Source organism: Mercenaria mercenaria, chromosome 9, assembly GCF_021730395.1.
Source record: "Mercenaria mercenaria strain notata chromosome 9, MADL_Memer_1, whole genome shotgun sequence".
NCBI lineage: Eukaryota > Metazoa > Mollusca > Bivalvia > Venerida > Veneridae > Mercenaria > Mercenaria mercenaria.
Window position 1 is genome coordinate 70,642,821 of NC_069369.1, and position 6,881 is coordinate 70,649,701.

Sequence of the window (6,881 nt, forward strand, 5' to 3'; positions counted from 1 at the left end):
AACAGTGACTGCAAAAGTTTATTTAACATTTTTTTCTGGACATTACTAATTACGTACACTGTGCCTCGACAGCAAAACACAGTTAAACAACAGGTTGCACGTGCGTGTGGTAAATTACGTTGGATGTAGTATGCTAAATGCATAACTCAATCAAATATATCTGGGAATGGTATAAAGCAAGATTACCGAATCAAATATAACTGGAAATGGTATAAAGCAAGATGATTATTTTCATCAGAGAACACTCTCTTAATCTATTGGTGATTGGAGGAGAAGAAGACATAGAACACAACAACAGTTTGAAGAGATTTGACAATAATGATTTATTAATACAGACAGCGATCATTCACAAGAAATAAATAAGCATCCACTAAAACGATAAAAGAGATGAGGAAAAAGCAGTTTTAGATTTGCTGTCAGTTCCGCATATAAATATACCTGTTACAATATATTATATAAATTTATATACAAAAATGCATAATCATAAAAATACACAGCATCAATTAGGCTATAAGAACAAATCACTTTCAACAAACATTATCTTGTAAAGCAGCTGAATTTATCAGTATGTACAAAATCCTATTTTCTATAAGCGTTAAATACTATTAGATGGATTATTTTCCTGTAGTTGGCTGTTAATTAATATAATTGCAAATTTAGCAATACATTAAAACGAACATACATACACTTATCGGGGAGCTTTATGCAGCAGACGATCCTTAAGTTTATGATATTCTTAATCATCGACGTGATGAGAACAAAACATATTTTCCACGGTCAAACATAGTTTCACTGTATACAATATTATTATACGGAAATCGAGAAAAAAAAATAGTAAAAATGCTATATTAATATCATATGACCGCTAAATAAAACTAATTATTGTTAATAGAAGTTTGTAAAAATCAGTCAGTAAAAGGTGTAATGTCCGACGAGAGAAATACGATTCAGTTGCTAGTTTTACGTCTTTTTATTATCTGAATTCTAGCAAAACATGAAATGTTTTTTAACGATTTTAGTAGGAAACCTTAATAATGACTTAATAATGAGTAAAGTTTGTTTAAAGGTAGTTCTGCACGTTTGATAAACCCGAAGTGATGGCGTAACGTCATTTTCCGGAAAACGTAGAATAAAGCCTGTATTCAGCGTACGGAAATGAAACTCATGTTATGAATTAATGGCAACTCGTGAGTAAATTTACTTCAATGGCACTGTTACTATCTTTCGAAAGTTAAAAATATGATATTAAAACATCTGAGAAAATAGTTAAATAGTTCAAAATAATGTCTTAATTTATCTTGAAATGTGCGGTTCACTTTAAGTATGGTCAAATATCTCACAAATAATCACACGGACCTAAACATTTTACTTCTATATATTACAGACCATATGTTTATTTATTACCGTGTGAAGTGTCATTAAAATCTACGAAAATATTATGAAACCTGTGATTTTCCCATGGACTCCAATTATGAAAAATGCGTCAGGTCCATTTCTTTTCCCAAATCCGTCTAGCAAAATATCAAGCACACGACCCTATCATTTCTATTTGCTGAATTTTTAAGCATGTTCTGAAGTTTTGAAACCTCAGGGTTAAATACTTTTTTACATTGTAGATTTTTTTTTCGATCCAAACGGGCAGAACTACCTTAAAGAACACGTGTTGAACACTTTTCTAGTCTATGGAATCACACTATAGTACCATAAATTACATTACAACACAATATATTTTATCATAGCCACGGTTGCTTATACGTCATGCAACATAATTACATATTATAAAGCTAAAATGTATGAAAGAATTATTGGAGACATTAGTTTGCAACTTGACAAACGAGTAAGCATAAAAGCCATTCTTTGCCTCTATTCAATCTACTGTATAACAATTTGAATGCTTAGTTTGTGTTGTAATAGAGGCTTAGTAAAAACTAAAAACTGAAAGCAGAAACCTCATTTTACTAAAAAGCCGATTAATAAAATACATAAAAACGATATTATTCCATGGAACATTAACTAACAATAGATGCTTCCTCGGTACAAAAACTAATACATGTACAGGCTAAAAGATTAGACTATTTACTATAAAGTAAAACACTTCCTAACCTCGAATTCTAGGGGCTAATTTTAGCACGGCAATAAACTTTATTATAATTTAAGAAGACTATTTCTTTCTATGTTCTTTATAAATCAGATAATTTTCATCAATCTAGATTACAGATTTTTGTACTGAGGCATACAGTAATGCAATCGGCACTCAAATACATGTGTCTTCATCTTTAAGAGATAAAAGGCAGTTTTAACAAGTTTTCTTTTCTATACTGAATTCACATATCAACCAGTTTTAAATACTTATCAGCGAAATTTTGCAAAATAATGGCAGATCTTCGGCTGAGTGCGAATCTATTTTTACCTTATATGCATAACAAGAAAAAAGTTCCGCACATTTTTTTCTAACCTAGCCTCTGAGGTGCAGATAATCCACAATTTCTGTTTTTTTTTTAAGAAAAACTTTTCAACAGCCCTGGTATACTGTTGCGCATATAAATATTCTGACTGAATGTTGTTGGTTTGTCTAAAAACATATTAGGCTGACACAACATGTAATGTCTCTATATATCGAGAACATTGCTCTTAGCAGTTCACCAACGCTATTTTACAATAACGTCCTAATGGTTGATAAAATCAAAGGAATTGTTTGAAATCAATGAAAGCAGCAATTGTTGATATGTTATTACATAAGACCTTTTACACGATCAAGCGTACCCCTACCCTTCACAAAAATATTTTGTTCATTTTTAAATCCGATTATTAATACCGCCAAAATTGAATCTGCATGTCACAGGGTCTCTTGGATTTGATGTTGAAGATTTACGTATAGGGGAGATAATTCCTTAGGACCATGTTTGAAGTACTTTTATACAAGGAAAACAATCACTGTACACATTATATAAAACAAATTAGGCACTGTCAAGTTTGTTGGAATATCCATGTGACCTGGTGTTTTCTAGTTTTAAAATTTCCTTTTTTGTTTTTCGTGTAGAATAATTGGTTTCGCATTGATCGATTGACATACTCAGACTATCCGGAAAGTATGCACTTTCATATGACTATTTCATTTCAACTTCCTCTGGAACAAATGCACTCATCCTTTCGTGTAATTTTAAAAGGTATGTTGCCTTAACCTGTAATGTCCAATGCTTGGTTCCCTATAGTTGCTTATAAGTTTTGATTCTTGATACTTATTCGAATGCTTTAGTTTGACATTATGAGAACATGCCTATTTCACATTGTTTTAAACAATGAATTAATATCTGAAAAAAAAAAAACACAACATCTTAACACACTTCGAAAATTTTTCTCTTGTATGCATATTTTCAAAATTCATTAGGGATTAAAGAAACAATAATTTATACCTTTACAGACTATAAAAAGCCGATCGATTCAGTTCTTAAGCCATATGATAATAAATAACTACGGTAAAGTAACAAAAAGAAGTAATGTTTCTGGATGAATAAAATGTCCAAATAATAGGACGCACGAAGAAATGAGTAAACGCCTGAAAGATGAGAAGATGAGATTTTCCGTGCAGTCCGACACTCTGAAAATAAGGAACGTAACACTTTACAAACGTGTTCTCGAGGTAAAGAGTAAAAACGATAAATGACAGTTAATTGAATTATATGTACTAAATTGTAGTTCCTTTGAAATCTTTAAGCAAATATTGCTGCAAGTAATTAGTAAAATAATTGATTTTTTTAGAATGTATTCGTTCGCAATTTGCCTGTCGAAATAATTGACTTGACATTTATATAGAAAATGAACAATCGGTATTAAGACTGCACACATGATATTTTTCTTCATGGTATTTTAATAATACCTGTATATAGGGTGTGACAGCATGTCTTTTATTTTACTGAATACGTGTTGCATGTAATATTCTCAAGAATTCAACTACATCACTCGTAATCAAAAATCTGCACTGCCTTCTTTAGAATAGGAAACCATTAATTTCATGAAAAGAATGACATACATCTATATTCCAAACATAAAATACAAATTCCTTATTGTTTGTCATTCAAGGTTTTACTTCAAGCTCGATGCCTTTACGATCTATTCAGGACATGATGATCATTTTTGTAGCAATTAACAAAACCAACCTCAGTTATCACCACCAAAGCCAACCACCGTCATCGCTGACAAAGCCGCTCTCAACGCCACCAAAGCCGCCGTTAACGCCAAAAATGCCATCATCATCGCCGCCAAAGAAACCTTCATTGATGTGAAAGCCAAGGAAACCGCCATCGTCAACAAAACTATCAAATCTACCAAAGCCAAGTCTGTTAGCTTCAAATGCTCCAAGTTGACGGAATCCAGAGAATGTATGAAAACCACTATCTAAGCCATGGTATCTATGAAAACGATGAAATCCATGGTAGCCAAGTGGACCACCTAATCCATGGAAATGCGGTTTTAACTAATAGGGCGGTTGCGCTATAACGACAGCTATTGACATAACAAGCACTAACGTGGCTTTTATGACGAACAACCTAGAAAGAAAAAAGCATTTAAAGGGTAAACATGTAACAAGAGCTGTCTAATGTAAGCACGCTCGACTTTTTGAACTAAAGTCAAGCTTACAAGCTTGAAAAGGGGCATAATGTTGCTATAACATAAGTCAGAATTATGAAAACTGTCCTATAAGGCCATCCCATGATACCAAAGACATGTTGAGAATCTGAAAAAAATTGGCACTTGGAAATTAATTCCTTTAAAAGACGTTCATATGCAAAATTGTCTCAAAATTTTTATATACAAATGGTGCATAGTTTTTAAGTTATGTTACTTGCCACACAAGGTCACCTAAATATGCCCAAGTCATATGTGAACTTTGAAAGTATTTGACAAAGTAGCTTTTGAGAAACCTAGTTACACGTAAAACCTTAAGAAATATTTCTAAAATTAAAAAGAGGCATTATTTCAAAATATAAAAGCTAGAGCTATGTAACTTGCTCCGTCAGGCGATAAAACATAACTATGTTAAATGTGAACGCATTTAGCAAATTTATTTTTAAAAACCTGCATATAAGTAAAACTTGACATGAATTTAAAGTTAAAAAGGGACATAAGTTTGACAAAATAAAAGCTAGAGTCAAGTAACTTGTGAGGTTCAATGAGGTCATCGCACGATGCTTAATAGATGTGTGAAGCTTGAAAGCATTTAGCTTAATAGTTTTAAAGAGACATCCGTACATTCAAAACGTTTGTGAGACGGACGCGGACGCCGGTGCCGACGTCGACAACGATGCAGACGGAAGGATGACAACAATAGCTCTATTCCTTTTTTTTTATTGTATCCAAAAATTTGAATCATTTAACATCTGTAGGTGTAATGGTACTTTAAAAAAAATATATAAGTTAATTGATAGTAATACATCAGTGAAATATATATGTACAACTGGTGTACAATACACTGTCTGTCATGTGTATGAACTTGGTGTCAAATCTGTCTCGGGCGACAGTAAAGGGGTTGCTTTCAGTATAACATAGTTATTAATGATACTGCAGAGTAATTGGGGAAAAACAATCCTCTAAATGTCTGCTGAAACTTCTGTTTATTGTTATTTGTATTTTGCAAACTATCTATACAGAGAATTAAGAAAGTAACGTTTTGAAAGGTGTAATAACATTTCTTATGTGTTCAAATTGAGAAAGATTTACGGTAAACTATTAACTGTACTAGTGCAATTTCTCAATTTCGACGGAGAAGTGTCAAAATAACTTATTAAAACATGACAAGTTTTGGAAAAGAGAAGCTTAATTAAAAGACATCTTAAGAAACCCAGTTTGTCTTATAGCATAATATTAAGTATTATTCCTCTTGACTGTAGATCATGTCAAGAGCGAATACAAGTTAAACATAATATAAGGTTTAGAAAAATATAATCAATCTTTGTAAACTATGTTCTTTCTTTATACGATATAAATAAACTGCTTTTGGAACATTATAAGAAAGTCACCTTCAAGTCGTCCATAGCCCTATTCAAAAATCAAACCAGCAATGAAACACATCAACCAGTTTGCAATAAGAAAATGACTGACCGCATAGGCATCGATTGTTTTACGTTACTGACGTCATTTACATACTTCTGAATTATTTACAACGTACACGTATTTAGAAAAAAACAACAACAACAAAATAGTGTGATTAGTTATAACGAAAAATTACATGAAAGTCATTGTGTCCTATATTATTGAATTACAATTGTATGACTTTAATTTGAATGCGAAAACTGCAAGAAAATAATAATAATAATTAAAAAAACAACAACAAAAAAACAACAACACCTAATTATAGGGTAGGCTAGGTAAATTAACTGATTCAAATAGAATTTCATTTTAGTTTTATAAAATTTGAATATCATACTTCAGTTTTAGCAGATGCTCCTTATTAAATGCTTTAAATTTACAGTTGTAAGATTTTTTGATGTGGAGATTTGATCATTGTCATAAATAACTTTTCCTAAATTTTGTCATTTGATATCTATTTCTGATGAAATTAAGCTTTTTTGAAAACGCAAATTATCAAACAAAGCTAGCAAATAGCACACAACTTTAATGGCTTACCGTTCGGTGTCTTTGACAAATTAAGCCAGGAACAAAGCAAGTCAAATCTGTAAGAAGTGTAAGTTCGGGCAAGCTTTTATACTCTAGAAAAGACTATTTTGTATGCGTTTCAAAATATGATGGATCGAAAATGCATCGCTGATGTTTTGACCATTTTGTCTTCAATCTAAACAAATTTGTTTGCATTAGAATAATTACAAATGATTTATTTAAGTACCCAATTCATTAACAGTTGACTTAATAAAACGGCCAATAAT

At 31.7% G+C, this 6,881-nt stretch overlaps 1 long non-coding RNA gene across 1 annotated transcript; it reads right to left on the minus strand.

The window, feature by feature from the left end:
* Positions 1-313: 313 nt before the first annotated feature.
* Positions 314-6,661, minus strand: LOC123548102 (uncharacterized). The gene is made up of 3 exons (XR_006685817.2): positions 6,625-6,661; positions 4,158-4,547; positions 314-3,598 (listed from the first exon to the last, which is right to left on the minus strand). It is a non-coding gene; the product is annotated as an uncharacterized LOC123548102 (long non-coding RNA).
* Between the last annotated feature and the right edge of the window lie 220 nt (positions 6,662-6,881).